The 24874-nt window shown below is 44.9% G+C and overlaps 1 protein-coding gene across 8 annotated transcripts in view; it reads left to right on the top strand.

Moving 5' to 3' along the window:
- The first annotated feature begins 2485 nt into the window (after positions 1–2485).
- The window catches only part of MACF1 (microtubule actin crosslinking factor 1), a 519073-nt gene continuing 496684 nt past the window's right edge, over positions 2486–24874 (top strand). For 4 of the 8 annotated variants that reach the window (XM_075336189.1, XM_075336201.1, XM_075336203.1 and 1 more), the window contains exon 1: positions 2486–3014. The gene's annotated coding sequence lies outside the window, so the exon portion shown is untranslated. The remainder of the gene's footprint in view (positions 3015–24874) is intronic. The other 4 variants (XM_075336196.1, XM_075336199.1, XM_075336197.1 and 1 more) reach the window with 3 other exon arrangements.

A 24874-nucleotide genomic window follows, 5' to 3' on the forward strand; every position in this document is an offset into this window, starting at 1 on the left:
TAAATACACGGGCATCACATACACTTATGTGCAGAAATACATAGACATGACACATATGCAAACATATTAGACATATACAGTAGATGAATGAATGGATAGATAGATAGATAGATAGATAGATTAGATAAACAGATAATAGATAGATAAATGGATAGATAGATAAGTTAGATACAAATATAATAGATAATACATAAACTAGATACACAGATAATATATAGACAGATAGATAGATATGTGATAAATGGATAGAGGGATCTTGTCTGTGGTGCAGCCTCCTCTCCTCCTCCTGGGGCCCGACTGCTATATTTTCTTGAAATTTTTCCAGTGCAGGAGGGAGAGCAGCTCAGGGATGAGGGAGGCAGGGAGCCATGTCTGCTATACAGCACAGGCCTGCACTGCTGGAGACGGAACTGTGGGCGGAGCCTCCCCTGTCTATGAGAAATGACGTCATCCGCTGCGCCCCGGCCGGCAGCTTCTGCAGACATGAATCCCTTCCCTCCTGCAGGCCCCTAACAGGTGAGGAAGGGGCCCTGTGTCAGCTCAGCATAATGATATGCATTCAGCTGATCGGGCCCCTGCCCTGTTAGTGTTCAAGCTGCCGCTGGCAAAGGAAATCCCCATATGTTTTCAGGCCCTGGGGGCCCCCTCCCGCTTGGGGCCCCTGTGTGAGTGCACATGCTGCACATGCGGTATGTCCGCCAGTGGATGGACGTAAGGAAGCAAAAGAGCCTAGGCTTCTGTCTTTTTACATTGACATTCTGTCCTCACAGATTGATACACATCAAAGAAGCCACATCTTCCATAGGCTTTAGGTCATGCCACTAGATGGTTTGTCATTCACTGGGGATAAGATCAGCAAATGGCAAAAATAAACTTTTAGCACGAGGAAATTACTTCAAGATTATTTCGGAAGATCTCTTGGGAGTAGATCAGTGCTGATTTATAACCGTGAAGAATTTTACAATAGCAATGTGCTCTATGATGGCAAAACCAACCAAGGACTAAAGGGGGTGTTATATGCAGCGATATCGCTAGCGATATCGCTGGTGAAAGCACCCACCCCCGTCGTTTGTGCGTCACGGGCAAATTGCTGCCCGTGGCACACAAAGTTGTTTGGAGCCGTCACACGTACTTACCTGCTTAGCGATGTCACTGTTGCCGGCGAACCACCTCCTTTCTAAGGGGGTGGTTTGTGTGGCGTCACAGCGACGTCACTAAGCGGTCGCCCAATAGAAGCTTAGGGGCGGAGATGAGCGGCCATAACATGCCGCCCACTTCCTTCCGCATTGCCGGCGTCCGCAGGTAAGCTGCAGTTCGTTGTTCCCAAGGTGTCACACATAGCGATGTGTGCTGCCTCGGGAACGACGAGCAACCTGCATGCTCAACAATCATCGATTTTTTAAAAAGGAACGACATGTCTACGATGGACAATAAGGTGAGTATTTTCCATCGATAACGGTCGTTCCTTGCTGTCACACGCAATGACATCGTTACCGATGCCGGATGTGCGTCACAGAATCCATGACCCTGGTTAGATAAGTCATTGCGTGTAACGGGGCCTTTAGGCCGGAGTATAAGATGGTATGCATACACTGCTTAGAAACTCTATGAAGGATCTTGTGTGGGAACTCATTTTGGCCCTGTTTGCACCTTTCACACTAGTCCTCACTTCATTCAATGTGGTTCTCATGAATATTTGTTCCATCTTATTTATTTATTAATTTATTTATTTAATTTTCTTATGTACTGCTATTAATTACACAGCACTTTGCTTCTACCTCCAAACCAGGTTGAATTGTACATTCTGATGTTATTGGACTGAAAGGGGTCTATATAATTTTCTTGCACAGGGCTCCTCTTCTGTCTTTGTCCTCCAGTGGAATAGTAGATCTAGATATGTGCACTCCTACTTACTATCACGGCACCTTCATACTACAGCTAGCCATTTCAGAAATTCCTAATTTACAGGTAAGACCTTGAGTGGGCATTATCTGACAAATTGGGTCCACAGTAGAGTAGTAGTCATAAAAAACCAACACCCTTGGGCACACTGACTAGGCTGGGCATTAGACATTAATGTACAGATTTATTAGTATTTGGGATGGTAAGAGATGCCATATCTGTATGTGTCCTGATGACAGCTGCCAGTCATACTGGGCACACAGCACTAAATATTTACATGCCATCATTTATCTATTACAATGGTTACAAATCCTCATGGCTATGATTCTGCAGAGCAGCAGTACAGCAGGAAGCCATGGATTATTCCAGTACATGGCAGCCTCAATAGTCAGTGAGAAGGTATGTGCAGGCTACAATGGACTGGGCCATCCTTTCCATGTGAGAGCCCTCCGGGTGAGTGTGCCCTCCGGGTGAGTGTGCCCCTCACCAGCCCTGGCAGCTGCAGAAGATCTGGGTGAGGCTCTTTGTACAGCAGCTCCTCCCCATCGGGTGCACAGCCCGGCACAGTGGGGTGGTCTCTGTGTCTCCAGTCCTGGATATCCTTTCCTTCAGGGATTGTGTTTTATGTGTGCCTACATTCTGGATGTATGTGCCCTCTAGCCCTGATCTGAGGATGCCGCTGTGGTGCTGATGATGATGAGGATGATGTCTTCATAGGCTTCTCTCAGTGTGGATGGGAGCTGCAGGTTTCCAGTCTCTCTCCCTGGATCTGTCTTTTCTTCTTTCTGGGCTGGGGGCAGGGTCACTTTCATTCTGCTGCACATAGGCTTCTCCTCCCTGCATCCTCTGGACACTGGCTCTGGCTGTGGATGTCATCACTGTCATCAGGCTATGGATGGGAACCTCTCTCCACCTGTCATTTGCTTTTAAGGTTTTCCCTGGATGCCATATTTTTCTCTGTCTCCCTGGATGTGACACTGTTCCTGGCGGTCTCACTGGATGAGACTCTGGATGAGATAGTCCCTTCACGCTTGGATGTCCCTTTTCTTTGGCGATTGCTGCACAGATCCACAAATTCCCCATAGTTTCTGTTTCCCTCCTTTTACAAGGGGGTAAGTGGGTAGTCCTCATATAATTGTAAAATCACGCTGCCATTTGGGGGGGGCACAAGCTTCATTCTACCATCACTTACCAGGTGTAACCATATGTAACTATGCCATATATACAGCATCATACTAGCAACATGTCTCCGTCAGGTGCCACATAACCCATAAAGCATGAGAAATTAACATTACCACATAACAACCTTGTTCGCACATATATACATGTGTGTATATATGTAAAGTAATATACATATATATATATATATATATATAAAATATACATACGTTTGTGTATATAGATATATAAGGTAGGTGTGTTTGTGCATGTGTGTGTTTATATATATATATATATATATATATATATAAAAAATAAAAATAAGAACAGCATATATATATATATATATATATATATATATATATATATGTATATAAAACCAGCCTATTTTCCATTTAGCATCATTTTATATATATATATATATATATATATATATATATGTGTATATATATATATATATATATATATCATCATAATAATAATATGTAGCATGATAATTCCCTCCACATTATTATCATATTATTACTAATACTGCAATATTTTGGAACAGGTTGTATGTTGCAATCTTCATACAGTGTGTTTTTGGCATGTATGCCACGTCATGGCGTCATGCGGTGCTTTTTATCAGCATACCATTCATTGATAGTGTCAGTATGTGATAAATCTGCCCTGCTGCCTTTATTCTCACCTTTGCGTATGGATTGTATCACCATTCACAATCACTAACATAGATAATGATTGGCTATGAATGGATTTAATAAAGAAGATGTGAAATACAGATGCTTGTACTCCAGGTCACCCGTCAGAGTATCCATACTATAGTCCACAGCTAAGTCCCTGGAGAGGGTTTCAGGCAGGATCTAGTGCAGAGCAGCATAATCATTGTATATGATAATGGTTACAGCGACACAGGGAAAATGCATATCCAGTCTTCATTATAATACATTAGACTATGATTGTGTGCAATACTATTCAAAATATGTCATCAGGGAACCCACACAGTGTATTCCCAGAGGTAGAAGCCTCCTCTGAGATTGGTTGGTTACTGAGCTGATCCAGCTATAAGCAATGTCTCCTCACATCCTATACTTGCTGCTTCCAAATCATGGGTAGCATTTAATGTATTTTCATCACAGGTGCAATCATTGATTTAAACCCCTTTTAAAAAGGAACTTCCGCTAAAGCCCTATAGTGGTGTGTAATTTCACTATGCTGCCTCCAAACCTCCCAATAATGAACACCATTGAGGCCATCTCTGTTGAGTACAAAGAATAGGTGGGTGTCACAGCGGTTTGACCGCAGCACACCTATAGCATATCTGAATGTAAATCAGCGTGGACAAGTTTTAATGAAAAATGATTATTTCTTCCACATGATTAAAGTACATTAGAACCTAACTGTTCTTTTCTGTAAGCTACCTGTTGCTCCAACTGAAAAAGAACATTCCTTACCTAAAGCCTTTATGTTAGAGGCTTGTACACAATTCCTCAGTCTGTCGCTGAACTTTATTCAGATGATTATTACTGGTAAGGAAATCATTTTTAATTTCTTCAAACTGGACTTGTTGAGAGGAACTTGACGGAAGTCAAGCTTTCTTATTGAGGGTTACAGAAGCAGAGATCTAGGGTTTATATAATTGGGTCTGCACACTGAAAAGCTGACATGGAGTGAACATGGTAGTCATAAGGTAAAATACTGCCATGTCTAACAAAACTCATTATGCCAAAAATATATATATATATATATATATATATATTTTTTGTCCTGTTGAGGCGCTGTGCAAAATGTTTTCCACAATTTGTAAAGCTATCCCTAAAACTATTCGCCAATGCTGTGGCTTCACAGGAGATAAGGTTCTTGGAAGCTTATAGGTGATCTGTTCAAAGTAACCAAAAATCCACACCGGTCCCAAAAATTGCTACTCTACATGTTGACCATCAGTGAAAATGGGGCCAGTCATGCAGTCAGTCTCTATTGAAATGAATTGGAGTTAGACCATTTAGTGGTGGCAGTTTTTTTTTGTTCCAGCAATGGACATCCTATAGTTCCACTAAACTGAACAAGAGATCCTACAGAGCACTGACTCCAGAACTACTTTCTGTTCTACATAGGGCCATAATTGGTTCTCAATATTCCCCCAATTTCATTAAGACTGTTTATTGCTAATTTCACTATGAATCTGATAAAAACACAAATGACGGCTGCTCCTGTACATGACGTATGTATGGGGCTGTTGTTTAGGGGAGAATACGTCTATACAAACAGCACCCAATTAAGTATCCGGTAGCTTTTTCACGTGCATGAGGCCTTAAAAGCCCATGGACTGACTTGTTCCCTGTATTGCAGGGAGTCCCAACTACCCGATCCTAATGATTAGAATGCCACTGACTATGTAATGACTTATTGACACTGTATTAGCTTTACCTGGAGTTTAGGAACCTTCCTCTACCCCATTGCAATACCGATCTGTACAGCACTGATCCTACTTAATACTTAGAAGCCTGCATGCTTTGCTCTTTTCCAAGAGATGATTGTCATACACTGTCTGGCAATCTACTAACCCATTACAGCATTTTCAGAAAATTGTACAACACAAATGCAGTGTGAACGCTGGCCTTATACAGATTCCAAGAGGTTATAAAGAGAGAACGAGATCAATTCGAGAGTCAGTAGAGGCTTACAAAGTGTTAATTTGAGAATCAGCATTAAGAGGGTAATTAAAAATGTAGAAAAGGCTAAGGTGCCTGAACTTAGGGGAAAGACCTGATTGTTCAGCATTTATATGGAGTTCCCTTTTAATTACAGCTCAAATTTAGGTCTTAAGCTGGCCATACGTTAGATAATTGTCAGCCAACTATTGTTCAGCTGATAGTATGCTCTTCTTGGTTTACCTACACAGTGTCCTCTATGACAGCCACTACTAATATAATCTGACAGCGACTTGTCTTTACACTGAACAAAATGATTGAGCTCTTGAATTCCAACCACCTGATCCTAAGGTCCCATGCACATGTTGAGTATTTGGTGAGTTTTTACCTCAGCATTTGTGAGGCCACCTGCACACATTGAGTATTTGGTGAGTTTTTACCTCAGTATTTGTAAGGCCAAGTGCACAAGTTCAGTATTTGGTGAGTTTTTACCTCAGTATTTGTAGCCAAACCAGTAGTGCGTAAAAAATACAGAAGTGGTGCCCAAGTTTCTATTACAGTTTTCCTCTCATTGTTCCACTCCTAGTTAGCTTACAAATACTGAGGTAAAAACTCACCAAATATTCAGCGTGAGCACGTGGCCTGATAGGTGTGGATATGAAATACATTTCTGAGATGGTAAAACTCAAAAACTCATGAGGCCTTATGTCCCTTTATGTCATTTGGCAGAAAGGGGATAGTCGGGAGGACCTCATACTGAAAGTTCAGCCAACTTTTATCTAATGTGTATGGTGGCATTTAAGGAAACCATTCACAGGAGGTAACTGGCAGTAAAACACCAACAGCTATCTCTCCCGACTCACAATACATGAAGGCTTGGCTCATCCAAGTCTTCAACTAAGGCTGGACTCACACAAACGTATGAAAAAATGGTCCCATTCTCATCCAGGAGAGTAGGACAATTTTTTTCTCACGTGTCATCCGTGTGCTGTCAGTATGCTGTCACTGTGCTCTCAGTGTGCAATCTGTTTTTTTCTAAGCAGCTATTAGTCATTTGCAGTCATTTATTGGACCATTTACAGTGTTCTCTGCTACATGATAGAATTGTATCCATAAAAATGGACGTCACTAGGATTTTTTCTCGCACCCATTGACTTGTATTGGTGAGTCTTGGATGATTTCGGCAGCAAATCGCAGCATGTTGCGACTTTTCTCTCATCCAGAATTTGGATAAGAAAAAAGCTGACCAACTGCTCTAACTCATTGACTAACATTGTTCCGACTGCAGTACGAGATTTTGTCGCATTACACTCGTCCGAATCATACGCTCGTGTGAGCGTACCCTAACTTTAATCTAATACAAGGCCTTTAGCTTCATATATAAATGTAGGAAATTGTCACCAACCAGGAATGTACAAAAAATTTCCAGTTGCATTGTGTGAATAAGAAATAGAATTTCCCTATTTACTTTCAAGAAATCCCTAGCTCTTGTTCCCCCACAAACCTTTTTTTTAAAAGCACATATGAACTATAAGAGCCTGAACAAGCAGTATATGAATAGAGCCTTAGGGCCTCATACACGCATAAGAACACAAGGGTGCTGAGAAGGCATAACTATTTCTATGACTGTTAGGCCGGAGTCACTCTTGCAAATGACTTGCACGAGTCTCGTATCGGCATCACCCGACACGGCTGCATACTCTTCTGACTGAAGCAGGTCGCCTGCCTGTATTTTTATGCAGCTGAGACGCTCCTGTCCAGAGAGCGACAGGCCGTGTCGGGTGATGCCAATACGAGACTCGTGCAAGTCATTTGCAAGTGTGACTCCCGCCTTATTCTAAATGTGCGACAAATTTGTTACACAGCTGTATGAATGAGGTATAAATCGGTAATGCTTTGAAGCATATGTGTGGCCCCAAACCATCTGAATACATACAGTGGGTACGGAAAGTATTCAGAACCCTTTAATTTTTCACTCTTTATTTCATTGCAGCCATTTGGTAAATTTAAAAAAGTTAATTTTTTTCTAATTAATGTACACTCTACACCTTATCTTGACAGAAAAAAAAGCAGAAATCTAGAAATTTTTCCAAATGCATTAAACAATAAAAACTGTATTCAGACCCTTTGCTCAGACACTCATATTTAAGCCACATGCTGTCCATTTCCTTGTGATCCTCCTTGAGATGGTTCTACGCCTTCATTTGAGCCCAGCTGTGTTCAATTAAACTGATAAGACTTGATTTGGAAAGGCACACATCTCTCTATATAAGACCTCACATCTCACAGTGCATGTCAGACCAAATAAGAATCATAAGGTCAAAGGAACTGCCCAAGGAGCTCAGAGACAGAATTGTGGCAAGGCACATATCTGGCCAAGGTTACAAAAGAATTTCTGCAGTACTCAAGGTTCCTAAGAGCACAGTGGCCTCCATTTTCCTTAAATGGAAGAAGTTTGGGACTACCAGATCTCTTCCTAGATCTCGTTGTCCAGCCAAACTGAGCAATCGTGGGAGATGAGCCTTGGTGAGAGAGGTAAAGAAGAACCAAAAGATCACTGTGGCTGAGCTCCAGAGCTCCAGAGATGCAGTAGGGAGATGGGAGAACGTTCCACAAAGTCAACTATCACTGCAGCCCTCCACCAGTCGCGCCTTTATGCCAGAGTGGCCAGACAGAAGCCTCTCCCCAGTGCAAGACATATGAAAGCCTGCAAAAAAACACATGAAGGACTCCCAGACTATGAGAAATAAGATTATCTGGTCTGATGTGATGAAGATAGAACTTTTTGGTGATAATTCTAAGTGGTATGTGTGTAGAAAACCAGGCACTGCTCATCATCTGCCCAATACAATCCCAACAGTGAAACATGGTGGTGGCAGCATTATGCTGTGGGGGTGTTTTTCAGCTGCAGGGACATGACGACTGGTTGCAATTGAAGGAAAGATGAATGTGGCCAAGTACAGAGATATCCTGGAAGAAAACCTCTTCCAGAGTTCTCTGGACCTCAGACTTGGCTGAAGGTTCACCTTCCAACAAGACAATGACCCTAAGCACACAGCTAAAATAACAAACGAGTGGCTTCAGAAAAACTCTGTGACCATTCTTGACTGGCCCAGCCAGAGTGACGCACCCACATGGTTCCTGGGTTCACCACTCATCACTGGGCTGGTGATGTTCGGGCTTGTCACGGCGGCCTGGCCCGGTTCCGTGACCCCGTCGTTGTCACTAAAGAGGATGGTGGGGTTGGGGGATGAAGGGAGTAGTTGTCTCGTGACGCCACCTGTGGTATGTGGATATGAGGGAAGCCACCGCTGCGGAAGGTCTCTCTCTTCTGGGGTGGATGGTAACGCAGCTCGGATGTTGCAGCTCTCCGCAGGTAGAGCTAGGCTCCAGGGAGGATGATGGTGGTAGTAGTAGCTGATGGCGCTGGAGTGCGGGGCGCCGGCAAGGATGGGGACGACACCAAGAATTGCGGTTCAAGTTCTTTACTCACTGTAGTATCATCAACCTTGGAGTGCTGGTTTCCTTCATGATGGGCTTCAGTCGATCCCGGATAATTCGGGGGTCACCGCCGGTGTAATGAAGGATGAGCCTTTCTCCCAGAGTTTCCTCCACCCCACGTTTAGAGGGCTTGGGCTGAGCTTCCAGCTCCAAGCCGCGGGTGCCCCCGTTTGCTTCCTTCCTCAGTGGTGTGCTGTTGCCTGGACCGAGATCCCGAATTTACTCCTTGCCTGTCCTGAGCGGACTGACTATGTGTGAATGTTGCTCCTTCTTCCCCCCGTGTAGCTCCACCTCGCAGGTGCTAACTAGTGAGTGCAATATCCCGTTCCCATGACATCCGCCTCCAACATCTACTCTAGCCAACCCCAGTGGTTGGCTACTAAGCTGTGTGTATGGATGAAATGTGATCACACCGGCAATGAACCTAGTCCTTACCCGGAATGAATACCTCACCTCAAGTGAGGCGCAGTACCCTGTGGCGACTGAAGCCTCAGGGGCGCCACAAGAGCCACGACCTAAACCCAATTGAGCATCTCTGGAGAGACCTTAAAATGGCTGTCCACCTACGTTCACCATCCAATCTGACGAAACTGGTGAGGATCTGCAAGGAAGAATAGCAGAGGATCCCCAAAACCAGTTTTGAAAAACTTGTTGCATTATTCCCAAGAACACTTTTGGCTGTACTAGGACAAAAGGGTGCTTCTACTCAATACTGAGCAAAGGGTCTGAATACTTATGACCATGTGATATTTCAGTTTTTAATAAATTTGGAAAAATTTCTACATTTCTGTTTTTTTTCTGTCAAGATGGGGTGCAGAGTGTACATTAACGAGAAAAAAATGAACTTTTTTGAATTTACCAAATGGCTGCAATGAAACAAAGAGTGAAAAATGTAAAGGGGTCTGAATACTTTCTGTACCCACTGTATATGCCTGTCTGTGTCCGGTGACTATATTTTCCATGATTGATAGATGATGAGTGGTGTGTAATGCGTAAACAGAATGATTAAAGAGGTCGGCCACTTTCTCTTAATGGTCCAGCTTTCCTCACACACTGACCAGCACTTCTGTCCACAAAATGGCTGCTGGTAGAAGAGTATGTGACCAGACCAGTCCATCAGCCTCCTTCAATTGAAAAACATCTCACATGGGAAAACTGCTTCTCTTTTGGAGGACGCTGGTGGACAGGTGTGATCACATGCTCTTCCATCAGTAGTCATTTTATAGACAGAAGGGCTGGTCACTTTCTAAAGAAAACTGCACTAAGAGAAAGTGCCCAACTCCTTTAAGATCTTATAATGCGCTGTGTGGCCATCTCTAGACCACCCTTTATATTGGCAGAAGTGGGGTCATCAGACCCTGGCAGTGCAGAAACAAAGAGGGAAAGTGACTTTACATGAAGATCGCTATTTGCTTACTAGTTTATGGGTGTAGTGAAAAACATGACTATTTGAACAACTCACATTAACTAAAATGGAGAGACCTGCATGCACGGCTCTTGCTTTTTGGAGTGCACACACAGGAGAAGGTGACACCCATCCTTCCATTCAGTCGGATTTTTGGATGTAGAACCATTATCTTTGATTGGCCTGAAATGTATTAGATGGTAATGACCCTTAAAGTTGCGTTTCGAACAGAGGGATCCAGCGTCTCAAGGAGAATTTGAAAGCGTTAAAAAGTGAAAAACTTTATTGTATCCATTAAAACATCCAAGAGTGGACACACAAGAGGCACATAGGAGCAGGATAGAGGATATTTCCTACGCGTTTCAACCTATTAAGGTCTTAATCATGGAAGGCATTCTATGATTAAGACCTTAATAGGTTGAAACGCGTAGGAAATATCCTCTGTCCTGCTCTTATGTGCCTCTTGTGTGTCCACTCTTGGATGTTTTAATGGATACAATAAAGTTTTTTACTTTTTAACGCTTCCAAATTCTCCTTGAGACGTTGGATCCCTCTGTTCGATTTGCTATTTCAGCCCGGGTCAGATTCTGGAGTGAAGAAGGGTGAGCTGGAGTATTTCCTCACATTTTCCTTTAAGTTTCGTTCAATTTGACACGGTGACCCTCGACCAGAATAGTTTGTGTAACTCTAACTCAAACAACAAGAAGTTTTTAAGTCCAGCAATACCTTTGGCCTGTCCAATTCTGCTACTGAGAAATCAGCTTTTAAATTGGTATGCAAACGAGTCTGTAAATTTTGTTTAAAAGGTTTATTTCTATTTTCTTAATGGAGTAAAATCAAGCAACTTTGCAATTTAGTTTTATCAAAGTTTGCCCCTTCTCCAGATATCTTTAGTTTTTTCTTTTTTTTTCTTTAGTGCTGGTTATCAATGGACTGGCCACCACTGCCGTGTAGAAGCGGTGGATGTACATGCACAGTGTTTACTAGTTCTTTGGTGTGGAGCTTGTAAGCACTGCATTCCCATCCAGCTCCAGTCCACTATGATTCACGGCACATGTGGGTTATCCATGTGCAATCCGTGATACATGATCCGTGATTGCACATGGGGATAAACTCACCTGTCCCCGCTCCTGCTGTCCATGGTGCTGAACTCTTCGGCTCTGCTGTGTTTCTGGCTGCAGCTGCAGCTTCTTCCGGATCGCGGTGTCGTGCATAAATGCATATGCATGACCATAACGAGCCGGCGCGGAAGCAGCAGCCAACTTAGGCCGAAGACAGCTTCGCTGGAGATGGTGAGTACAAAAAGCTTTTTATTTTCAACGTCTTGTTTTTCTGGTACGGGTTTCTCAGATCCCGCCATAGTGTGGTCCGTGGGACAGCAGTGATGCCAGAAAAAACGGACATGTCTCCATGCGGAGCACACAGGCACGCGTGTACACCACACGGAGACACAGTCAGGAAAAAATCAATGATGTGTGCGCAGACGCATTGATTGTAATGAGTCTGCGTATGTCCGTGATTCTGGTACGTATAAAAACTATCACATACGTACCAGAATCACTGACGTGTGAAAGAGGCCTTATGGTGAGTGACCACGATCAGGGTTCACAGCGTTTTGGACGCAGTGTGTTTCGCTGCGTCCAAAATGCTGTGTTGTACAGTAGAATCACAGTGTAAGGATTTTATAGAAATCCCATGCCCACTGTGTTTTGCTTTCTCCTCAGCGTAAAATGACATGAGGCGCAGGTTTTCCGAGCCACATCATGTCAATTTATGTTGCAGAAATGTCAACTATTAAAATACATTCCATATATCAAAGTATTACTTTTTTTATTATATGATACTTAAAGGGATTTTTCCATTCACAAAGTTAATTTTAATGTTGATTTTAATCAATAGATATAATAATACTAATAATAATTTCCACAATTTGTTGTGTTTAAAAAAAAAGTTCCTGTGCTGAGATAATCTTATATATGTGTCCCTGCTATATACTGTGTAATAGATGTGTCTTACTGTGCAGATCAAACCACATCTCCTGGGCAGGTGAGAAAGCAAAAAATTATAAAGACAGGAGAGAATGGGATCATAAAGAATACTTTTTCTGAGGTAAAACATTTACCTGCATGTTTTTGTTCAAATGAAAGTTTATTAGAATAGCAGAAGAGAATCAAACAATTGCACAGCACGCAGGCTGAGGGTACATATTGTTCTGTCCCCACTTAAAGGCGATGGAAGGTGCGTAGTTGTGAGAGGTTGTGAGAATCTTACCTTCGTTTTTCCTATAGGTGGGGAAGACAGGACCAGAGCGCTCCAGAGTGAAACATGCACATGCTGAGATGAAACAATGGTGGTTTATTTTCTCCAAAGGTTAGGACATGCAGAGTGCAGTAATCCAAGTACTTGGCATTGTAATTCTCCAGTGATGCTTGCCTCTGTAGCTACTACGTGGTCAGAAGACTTTGCTCCTAGTAGCTCCAATCCAATAAGGGATGTTGTTCTCACAAACTCTGGTTTGGAATGAACCTACCAGGATGTGATGCAAGAGGGTCATCAGACACTCCCATGGGCTGGACAAAAGAAACAGAGGAGCCGAAAGGTCTGACCAGTAGATGGCAGCAGAGACAAGCATGAAAAACATTAAATAACAGTTTTAACTAAGACAAATAGAAACAGCACACTCCCCGTCTGAAATTCACTTTGGGGATTTCACTATTGAGTCCATAATACAACCTGAAAGGAAAGGCATGTTAAATGCAAAAACAAGCTCAATTGAGTCCAAAACAAGAAGGATGGCTCAAAGTTCAGGTCCGGTAGCGTTCATCCTGTAGGGACGCTCTCTATGGGCAAAAGCAGAACAAGTTCGTGGATTGGCCTTGCAAAGGTCTTCGTCTTACCTTTCCTGATGACCTTTAGCTCCACCTTCCGAACATTGCCGTCCTGACTAGGCAGTATCCTAGTAATTAGTCCCATAGGCCAGTCAGTCCTTTCTGTGGTCTGATCTTTCATAAGGACTAGGTCTCCTTCCTTGAGGTTCGGCTTGGGATGTCGCCACTTCTTTCTTCCTTGAAGAATGGTGAGGTATTCCTTCCTCCATCGGTTCCAGAAGTAGTCAGCCAAGTATTGAACCCGTTTCCAGTGTTTTTGTTAAGTGTTCGCGTGGGTGAACTCTCCGCTGGGCATTACCGAGTTGTCAGTTTTTTTGGGTAATAAGAATAGTAGGAGTCAATATGGTTGGTGTTTCTGGATCCATGGTCACCAGCACAAGGGGTCTTGAATTGATAATGGCTGAGACTTCAGCTAAAAGAGTGACTAGAGTCTCATGTGTGAGTCTTGAGGAATTAACGTCCATTAGCATGGAGTTCAAGATGTTGCGTGAAATCCCGATCATCCTCTCCCAGGAGCCTCCCATGTGAGAACTGTGAGGGGGATTGAAGATCCAGGTGCAACCTTTCTCTGCCAGCTAATCTTGGATAGGTTTGGTGTCGATGTTCAGTTCTCTACATGCACCGACGAAGTTGCTTCCACGGTCAGACCTCAGCTGTTTCACTGGTCCTCTGATGGCAAGGAACCTTCTCAAGGCGTTGATTAGGCTGGAGGTATCCATGGACTCTAACACCTCAATGTGAACGGCTCGAACACTCATGCAGATGAATAACACAGCCCACCGCTTGCTGTTTGCTTGGCCTCCGCGAGTTCTGCGTGTGGACACCATCCATGGTCCGAAAATGTCTAGGCCCACGTAGGTGAAAGGTGGCTCTGTAGAAAGTCTGTCTGTAGGCAAGTCAGCCATTTGCTGGTACAGTTGTTTTCCTCTCGCTTTACGACAGTGCACACAATCATGTAGTATTTGTGCTACACGTCTCTTCATTCCAATAATCCAGAGGCCTGCAGACCGTAAAGCACCTTCTGTAATTTGCCTGCCTTGGTGTTCAGTCTTTTCATGGTGGTGTCGGATCAGCAAGACTGTAACATGGTGTTTGTTGGGAATGATGAGAGGATTTTGTTCTGCAACTCCAAGATGATCCAAACAAGGAGCCTCATGGTCATAGCTTAGAGTCTCATTGTGGGCAGCACTCCAAGATGAGCCTGATTTAAATGACCACCAACTCTCAGTAAGCCGAAGCTGTCGATGACTGGGTTTAAATTGGCGAGATGACTTCTTAATGGAATCTGCTGTTTGTTGTATAAACACTTCCATTCTATGGCGAATTCACTTTGTTGGAGGTGGCGTATTATGAGGGACTCGCTATAGGAGATGTCCTCAGCAGAAAGGGGTTTGTGGCAGACATGCCAGCGATAACAGTCTTTGTTTTTAAGGTCCGTATGATAGCATCTGGCGATGTGCACTAACCTAGCGACAGTCCTGACGAGCCTCATCCAGCTGGAGAAACGTTCAAAACGTTGGCAATCGAAGATGGACGTTTTTTTCTGCACTGGTGGCCAGGGTATTGACTTCAGCTCGGACATCTGGATCGTTGTCTGGATCTAGGATGCTGAAGGGTTCCTGGACACCCTCTTCTGACTGTCTCAGCAGGAACTCTGGACCTGTAAGCCAAGAAGAGTTAGCAAAAGAACTTTTAAACATAGGTCTAGTTGCGTGATCTGCTGGATTCAGTTCAGATGGTACAGGTTCTGCTAGGTTGTTGGAGACTTCCTTGTCCATAAAGGCGACGCTGTGTTCTCTCATTGCAAGCTTGCTGTTCATAGAATGCTGAAGAGAGTTAAATCTGGTCTGAGCTTGAGCTCGGTTGTTTGGGAGTCTTACCCTGGTAGATTGGAAGGGTAATGGAGAGACCCAGTGGTTGGTTTTGTCTTTAGAAAACTCACAGTCCATTATTCCGATGAATTCTCTGTCCTCTACTGACAAGGCTACTTTATCGTCGTCCTTGGTTGTGTGAAAGACTGATCTTCCCAAGTTGTCGATATGCAGAGAAAAAGTGATGTCAGGTAGCTGTGTTGTGTCTGGAGACTTCTCTTTCACTCCATAGTGATGAGGACATGGCTTTAAGCAGGTTGTGCGCCCATCTCCATGCACATAAGTCTTGAAGGAATCAATTTCTGATCGATCAACACGCACATTTCCTATGACTACTCATCCCAAGTCCAGTCTCTGGGCGTATGGTGCATACTCAGGCACATTACACTGCTGTCGCACCTTGTGTACCCTTAGATTGTCTCTGCCGAGCAGGAGTAGAATCTCTGCGTTATTGTCCAGAGGTGGGATAACACTAGCGAGGTGTCTTAGGTGTGGTTGATGAAATGCAGCTTCTGGGGTAGGAATTTCATTCCTGTGGCTGGGTATTTGGTCACATTCAACGAGCGTTGGTAGAGGTATTTCAGTCTTCCCATTGATAGGAGAAGCAATGAATCCCTGGGCTCTTCTGCCGCTAGTCTCTATGCGACCCGAGCAGGTGTTCAAGGTGTAGGGTTCTGATGGTCCATTAATTCCGAAGGCTTCAAAGAATTTGGTTCCTGCTAGGGACCGGTTGCTTTGGTCGTCTATGATGGCATACACCTTCATTGCCTTTTCTGGATGTCCCTCGGGATAAACCTTGATGAAGCATATTCGGGCACAACATTTCTGTGTTTGGCCCTCTCCACATACCTCTGAGCATGAGCAGGAGACGGCTGTGGTGGTGTCAGTCTGATTCTTGGGCTCCCCGCCATGACTTGGAGTGGGAGTGGTGGTGACTGCAGCCGGTGTGTCTCTAGCTAGCTGGGTTGGGTGCATGGCTGAAACGTGTTTTTCACTATGACACTCCTCACACTTGACGATGGATTTACAGTCCTTGGCCATGTGCTCAAGTGATGCGCAGCATTTGAAACAAATCCCAAGCTCTGTGAGGACTTTCTTGCGCTCTTGTAGGGTTTTGGATCTAAACCCTCTGCACTTGTTCAGTGAATGCGGTTTTTTATGGATGGGACATTTTTGATTGAAAGACTTATCTCGTGATGAGATGGTGTACTGTTTATCTGTGCATGCTGCAGGTGATGGTAGCTCAGTCTTCCTAACACTCACAGTGTTCTTAATGTCTCTGCGTTTGTGTATGGCACCTTCATACCTTGATGATGATGTTGCAGCTGCCGAAGTGTTGAACTCTAGGAAGTTGAGGCTGGGGTCGTTCCTCATCTGGGCCTGCTCGTCGATGAACTTGCAGAACTGAATAAATGGGGGAAAGGTGACGTCATGCACTCTTTTGTACCTTGAGACTGACGTTGCCCATTTCTCCTGCAGACTGTATGGCAGCTTCACCACGATTGGGTTCACTCCATGGGCTGTATCCAGGTAGCACAGCCCAGACAGACGAGGATCTCTTTTGCTGAGCTCCAGCTCCATGAGCAGATCACTTAGGTCTTGAAGCTTGTGGACTTCTTTAAGGTTGATCTTTGGGATGTCCTGCAGTCTCTTGAATAGGGCTTTCTCTATTGCTTCTGCGCTGCCAAAGGTGCGTTCCAGTCTCTGCCATGCAGCAGTGAGACCTGCTTCTGCTTGTCCCACATAGACGGTTCTGAGGCTCTTGATACGGTTTGTAGAGCCTGGGCCCAACCACTTGATCAGGAGGTTGAGCTCCTGTTCTGCAATGAAGTTGAGATTGGCGATGGCTGCCTTGAAAGTTGCTTTCCAGGCCCTGTAGCTCTCTGCACGATCATCAAATTTCGTGAGACTAGTGTTGATTAGCTCTCTGCTCACCATGAACCTGGCAAAATCAGACATATCTGATTTCTCACCACTTGTTGCCACGACGACTCGTGATGCCCCTGGGGCGTATGGGCTACCTGGCGTGAATGGATGAGATGTTCCCGGGTAAAATGACGTTGCTGCAGGGTTGAGCTGTGGTTTAGCCTCTGTAGATTCTGATGACCGCTGCTTGAGCTGTGGAAGTGGGTCAGGAAACACTTGGATGCCATCTTGCCATGGTGACTGTGTTTGAGAGGGCACCTCTTGGTGACTGTTATTAATTTGCTTGGGTGCTTTAGGTGGCACTGGCACTGGTAGAGGTAAGTTGGAGGTTTCGGTGTTGTCGGCTTGGACGGTACTGCAAACTGGGGTTGCTACAGGTAACTGATTCAGTACATAGTCTCTTGTGCGATCAACTGGATTGTCTGCTTCCAGTGGTGGCGAGTCAGCTGGATCAGGACCTTGGATCAATGCTTGCTCAAGTAGTGTCACTTTAGCTAGCGCAACTTCCTCTTCCATCTGTGACCGAAGAATCTTTATCCGAGCCTCCGCTTCTGCCCTTGTGGCTTCTGCTTTAGCGGCTTCTGCTTTTGCAAGGGCTTCTGCTTCTGCCCTTTTGGCTTCCGCTTTAGCAGCTTCTGCTTTTGCAAGGGCTTCTGCTTCTGCCCTTTTGTCTTCTGCTTCTACCCTTTTGGCTTCTGCTTCTGTCCTTTTGGCTTCTTCCTCTACTTCTCTTTCTGTGAAGGAACGTCTCACCTTGGATTCCTCTGCTCTTATGCAGGCCTCTAGTATCCTGTCGCTCAGGGCTGAGCTTCTTGAGGATGATGACCCGGATGACCGAGAGGAACGTCTAGATGACGTTGATCGGTGTGATCTGGTTTCTTGCTGGTGAGAGATACGGTGTTCGGCCTTGTCTATGGCATCTTACACCTTGGCATCTCTTTCCTTGTCTACCTCTTCTGCCTTGCTCAGGTCTGAAAGAGCTTCATCAATTTTAGAGTCTTTTAGAAAGGTAATGTACCTTGTTGACAGTCTCTTGTATCTTTCATGAGCTGTGTTCAGCCGTTCCAGAGCGGCTTGTAAGCATGCGGCATCACCTGATGAGGATTCAAGTCTTGACATGTAATAGGTGACTCGTTCCCACTGTTCTTCCAGGTGTTCACATGACTCATCTTTCATAGTGTGATAGTTTTCAGTGACTTTTATCGTGGGTTTGGAAGAGCGCTTCGGTCGGACAACGTGGTCTGCTGAAAGCGTAGGCTCTGCCTCCTGGGCTTCATAATGGAGAGTATCAGGTTGTATTTGCTCTGTTTCAGCAGTGGGGGACTGTCCAAGGTCTTTTTCGGCCATTTTGATTTAAGGTGTACTGTCTCTTTAAGAAACTTGACTTTTGAATAGGGGTCCAAAAATTGTTGTGCAGCTCTGCAAGGACTCCCTGATGAGATTCCCAAGGTGTCTTTAGCAAAACTTGGGGTTCGCAGTGCAATGATGTGCAGTAATGAGGTATAATGTACTGCAAGTCTATAGAAGTGGTATGGCTAGAGGGAAACAGCAGGTGCATAAACTGTCCCTTTACAATGCAAGCAGAGGTGACACAGGACGTGGCAGATGGGAGAGCTTCCCCTTAGGCTTGTCCAGGCATGCACTGTGCAGGCAGACTAGTGCACAAGGCTTGTTGCTAGGCAGATTACATGGGAAGTTACAGGGTTCTTAGGGATCTGTAGCCGGGATATTGAGCTCTTAAGCAGTCTTCTGACTGTTCTGTCCCCACTTAAAGGCGATGGAAGGTGCGTAGTTGTGAGAGGTTGTGAGAATCTTACCTTCGTTTTTCCTATAGGTGAGGCAGACAGGACCAGAGCGCTCCAGAGTGAAACATGCACATGCTGAGATGAAACAATGGTGGTTTATTTTCTCCAAAGGTTAGGACATGCAGAGTGCAGTAATCCAAGTACTTGGCATTGTGATTCTCCAGTGATGCTTGCCTCTGTAGCTACTACGTGGTCAGAAGACTTTGCTCCTAGTAGCTCCAATCCAATAAGGGATGTTGTTCTCACAAACTCTGGTTTGGAATGAACCTACCAGGATGTGATGCAAGAGGGTCATCAGACACTCCCATGGGCTGGGCAAAAGAAACAGAGGAGCCGAAAGGTCTGACCAGTAGATGGCAGCAGAGACAAGCATGAAAAACATTAAATAACAGTTTTAACTAAGACAAATAGAAACAGCACACATATCATAAGCTAGCTGCTAAAGAATCACAGTTCCGTGTCTACACCTGCGCCACTGGCGACCAAAAATAACAAGTACAATTTGTATTTATATGGGATAGGAAGAACAAATTGAAAAATAAAAATAAATAAAGAAGATGAGGTGGGAGAAGGATTAGAGACAGTAAAGACAATAGGAACGTGGGAGAGTAAGGTGAAAGGGGGAGGGTACAAAGGGTTCCCACTCGACTGGACGTCCCCTCCTACAACAAAACCACATTTTCAAGGTTAGCCTTCCAGGTACAGAGCTAAGAGAAGTAATGGACGATTACGTGCCTCTCGTGAATTCATAGACCCATACTGGCAAGTCCCTGAACATAATCCACGGGGCCCACGTGGCATCAACTTTGTCCTTGTTGCCGAGTGTCAGAGCTATCAAGGACTCCATCCTGAGAATCTCGTTACACTCCACTATGAATTTATCCCGTGATGGGATTCTAGGTTGCTTCCAATATCTTGGAATTAGGTTTCTGGCAGCTGTTAAAAAATGTCTCAATAAACCTTTCCTAAACTCTGGAGCAGAGACATTCCCAAGGGACAGGAGAGCTAACTCTTTTGTGGGCTTGATTTGCCTCAAGGATAGTTTATTCCCTGCTTGTTTTTAAAAAATGTTTTATCTCAAAGAAAGAATAATTTACAATCCCATGCTGTAATGTTTGTATACTTTTTACTTCCTCCCCTGCCCAGGAGCTGTGATGTGATCAGACCATGTCCCTGTACGGTCAGACACGGCCATTACACAGTACATAGCAGGAGCACATATATAAGATTCTCTCAGCAAAGGAACATTTTTTAACACATCCAATTGTGAAAGTTATTATTATTCCAAGATCTATTGATTAAAATGAGCTTTGTTCGTTGGAAAGCCCCTTTAAGCTCTATTCACATTACATTGGAAACCCCTTTTTGGTCAGTTTCACGCTTTTGAGCCAAAGTCATAAGCAGATCACATGTAATGTGAAATATAGAGGAAAGACTTTTGTTTCCTACTGAATCCACTTCAGATTTTGACTTCAGAAGCTGTATCAAAAGTGCAGTGGTAACTTATAAAAAAAAATGCTTTCTATGGAACCAACCTAACTGGATCTGGTTGTGACACAAATTTTCTTCCTAGTGTCCTGTCTTGGAGGAATATTTTTAGACATTCATGTAAATACTATATCTATGAACTATGGGCAGCATTAATCAGAATCCAGCTCTTGCATTCCAGATAGTTATGTTTTGTTTTTTTCGTTTGTTTTTTTTATAGACAAACATGGTATAAAAAGGGTCAGTCACTCAGAAAGATGAAATTCAACTGTTTAGACATTCATATAGGGGACTTAGCCCTTATGTTATAGAAAAAAGTTTTATTACATGTATGTGCGCACTAGGCGTTTTTTTCACGCTGCGTTTTTATGTGCGTTTTTGTTGAAAAAAAACGCACCCGCGGCTAAAAACCGCGTCAAAAAACGCATGCGTTTTTGCCGCGATTTGGTGCGTTTTCTGCTGCGTTTTTGCTCACTGCGTTTTTAATCAGTGCACAATGCCATTAAAGATTGTTGATGGAAAAAAAAAAAAAAAAAGGTCTGATGTCATTTCCTTCTTCAAAATGTTCATTGTATGCAGGAGAGCAGACAGCTGCAGAACTAGTGTATGGAGGAGAGCAGACAGCAGCTGCAGAACTACAAGGCTCAGCATCCTCCATCCAAGACTGTATGCAGTTTTTTGCCCAAAAAGAAAAAAAAAATGACATGGGCTTCGCCATATTTTTGTATGCTAGCCGGGTACAGCAGGCAGGTACGGGCTGCCCCCAACCCCCAGCTACCTATTTGTACCCGGCTGGGAACCAAAAATATAGAGAAGCCCTTTTTTTTTAATTATTTCATGAATTTCATGAAATAATTAAAAAAAAAAAATGACGTGGGCTTCGCCTAATTTTTGAGTCCAGCCGGGTACAACTAGGCAGCTGGGGATTGGAATCCACAGTGCAGGGTGCCCAAGATTTCTGGGCACCCCCACTGCGAATTGCAGTCCGCAGCCACCCCAGAAAATGGCGCTTTCATAGAAGCGCCATCTTCTGGTGCTGTATCCAACTCTTCTAGCTGCCCTGATGCCGGGTGGCTAGCTAGGTAATAATGGAGTTAGGGCTAGCTGTATATTATCAGCTGGCCCTAAGCCCGAAATTCATGGTGTCACGCCAATATTAGACATGGCCACCATGAATTTCTAGTAATGATAAAAAAAAAACAACAACACACAGAAAAATATTTTTATTAGAAATAAAACACAACACAATTAGTGACTCCATCTTTATTGAAATAAACCCCCCTCCGCAGTAATCCTGGGTCAGGGTCCCGCGCCGTCCAATCTGGATCCAATATCATCTGATCGGTTTGCTGGAAGGCAAAGCGATCAGATGATGTGTCAGGATCAAGTGCCTGAATCCCATCACACATCAGCTGATTGTATAAAAGCCGGTTATACAATCAGCTGAAGCATCAGTGCAAAAAAAAAAAAATAATACTCACTTATGTGCTGTGCTGATTACCGGCAGCTCCTGGAGCGATCGATTGGACAGGAGTCTGATCCCGTCCGATCGCTACAGGAGCTGCCGGTAATCAGCTGATGAAGTCCCCTGACGGCAGGATCAGCTGATAGCCGGCCGGGCGCGAAAAAGCCGGCGAGACTACGATCAGCTGATGCGTCAGGTGACTGCATCAGGTGATCCACCGCCAGGTCCTGCAAGCAAGGTCCTGCCCCGGGGAGACTGCACACAGCCAGAGCGGCGGTACCGGGAGGAGCTGGGAGCGGGCATGGCACCGGGACCCTGCAGACAGGTGAGTATATATGACGTTTTTTTTCTACTGTTCACTTTGGTTTTCGCCGCTGCCTCCACCTCCCGCCCAGACATGGCGCCGCACGGAGCTGACATGGCACCGGGCGGGTTGTGGACGCAGCGGTGACGGTACCGGGAGGATTCATGCTTCTGTGTTTACCAACAGAAGGAATCCTCTTCCTGTACACGTCACTGTAGTACCCACCCCTTGCGTTTATAGCTGCGTTTTTAGTCATAGAAACGCGGCTATATGCGTTTTTCATTGCGTTGTTGAACATTCATTGAACTCAATGGGTGAAAAACGCAGTGAAAAACGCAGAAATAATTGACATGCTGCATTTTTGTGGTCACCACAAAAACGCAGCTAAAAAAAAACGCTGTGTGCGGACAGCACTTATGAAAACCCATTGACATTGCTGGGGAAGCAATGTCACTGCGTTTTCAGCACAAAAACGCGGTAAAAAACGCCGCTAAAAACGCGGCAAAAACGCCTAGTGCGCACAAGGCCTAAAGGATATGGTTTTGGTGCACCTTTGACGTAGCTAAGGACTATGTTTAAAGAGAACCTGTCACCAGTTTTGGGGCCTATAAGCTGCGACCACAACCAATGAGCTCTTATATACAGCATGTTAGAATGCTGTATATAAGAGCCCAGGCCGCTGTGTAGGACATAAAAATCACTTTACAATACTTACCTAAACCAGTCGCTGCGGTGGAGTTGAATCAGAGAAGCGTCTCTGTTCTCCGGTGCTGGCACCTCCTCTTTCGGCCATCTTTGTCCTCCTTCTGAAGCCTGTGTGCATGACGCATCCTATGTCATACACACTCGCCTGCGCAGGACCTCAGTGCCGACGAGTGTGTATGACGTAGGACACGTCATGCACGCCAGCTTCAGAAGAAGGAGAACAAAGATGGCTGAAAGAGGAGCCGCCGGTCCCGGAGAACAGTGCCACCCAGTTGACCAGTCTGCACCGGAGCGACCTCCTAGGTGAGTATTATAAAGTGTTTTTTATGTTCTACACAGTGGCCTGGACTCTTATATACAGCATTCTAACATGCTGTATATAAGAGCTCACTGTTGGTGACCGCAGCTTATAGGCCCCAAAACTGGTGACAGGTTCCCTTTAAGTTTCTACCCCTTCAATTACAATACATGGAGATTTACAGTACTCGATTTGGAGTGCTACCTGATCTAACTCCCCAACCTTGCACTTACTGATACTGGAGAGGCAGAGCACCTGCATACACAGTGTCCACGTTCTCATCTTCCTCTCCTGTGTATACCTGCAGCTGGCTGCACACAGGACCACACAGCAGAATTTGGCTGCTATATACAGGAGAGGGGAATGAGAACGCGCACATACTGACATTTGTCTCATTCTCACTTCCGTCACCTGTGAACATGATACGCCGCTGCTTTGTGATTCTGTAGCCAGTTAGCGGCTGGGGAGTTAGATCACTAAGCGCTCCAAAGCAAGCACTGCCATCACCATAAGCAGAGGAACAAAGTATTGTAATTGAAGAGGCAGAAAGGTGCACCGAGCCCTTGGCCAAACGAAGGGTGCACCGAATTCCTCTCATTTACGTATGTAATACAATTGTTTTTCAATAAAAAATAAATTACAAAAATCTACTCTACAGTACCAGTATCATTTTTATAGGGGCTTTGTGAAGCCCCGCAAGTATTGTGTCGGTGCATTACCTTCAGGGACTCCACTCGGCTGGATCTTGTCACAGGTAGGAAATCTTCTATTTGTCGTGACGCCACTCTCAGAATTGCGGTCAGTGGGGACCGCCACTGCAGATTAAGGGATGCCTGGGGCTGATGGTGGGTGCAGTCAGTTGTAATAGCCTCCTGAGAGTGAGGCAAGCCCCAGGGCCCTGTGTGGGTGTGTAGAACCACAAGGCGCAGAATAACTCCACACAAGCAGGATGTCTTTCAGGGGTTTTACTCACAGTTGATGGCAGGGTGAGTAACCCGGGCGTAGCTGGGATGAACCAGGCTGGAACCAGGTATCCTTCAGGCTGACTTCTGATGGTGACTACCGACTCGCCTTCCTTAGCCCTTAGTGGTTTGGGGTAACCCCGACTTTTAGTCCCTATGGGGGTCACCCAGGGAAGTTGCTGAAGCCTCTCTCCCCTTCGTTTGCCGTTTGCTTGTTGCCTGGGCCAGATCACTCCAGCTGCTTGCCTCCTGTGAACTATGGGCCCTAACTGTGGCTACGTGGCTGCGGCTTTTGGGTGTTGTGGTGTGGGCTTTGAGGGCCCCACACCGGCAGGTTTAGCAAGGAAAGGTAGATCTATCCCCGCTCCGGGATCTGCCGCCCGTTTGGGCCTGGTACTCCCTAGCAGTCTCCTTACTTCCCACTCCGTGCTCTCTCTTTAGCTGAGATGGATTTCGGGTAGCACTCCTAGGTGACCGTTCTCCCCCGTCGGTAGCCACTGCGCGGGCGCTGTCAGACTGCAACAGCCCCAGGGGTAGGGGTCAGCTCC

Source organism: Anomaloglossus baeobatrachus, chromosome 2, assembly GCF_048569485.1.
Source record: "Anomaloglossus baeobatrachus isolate aAnoBae1 chromosome 2, aAnoBae1.hap1, whole genome shotgun sequence".
In the NCBI taxonomy this organism is placed as follows: domain Eukaryota; kingdom Metazoa; phylum Chordata; class Amphibia; order Anura; family Aromobatidae; genus Anomaloglossus; species Anomaloglossus baeobatrachus.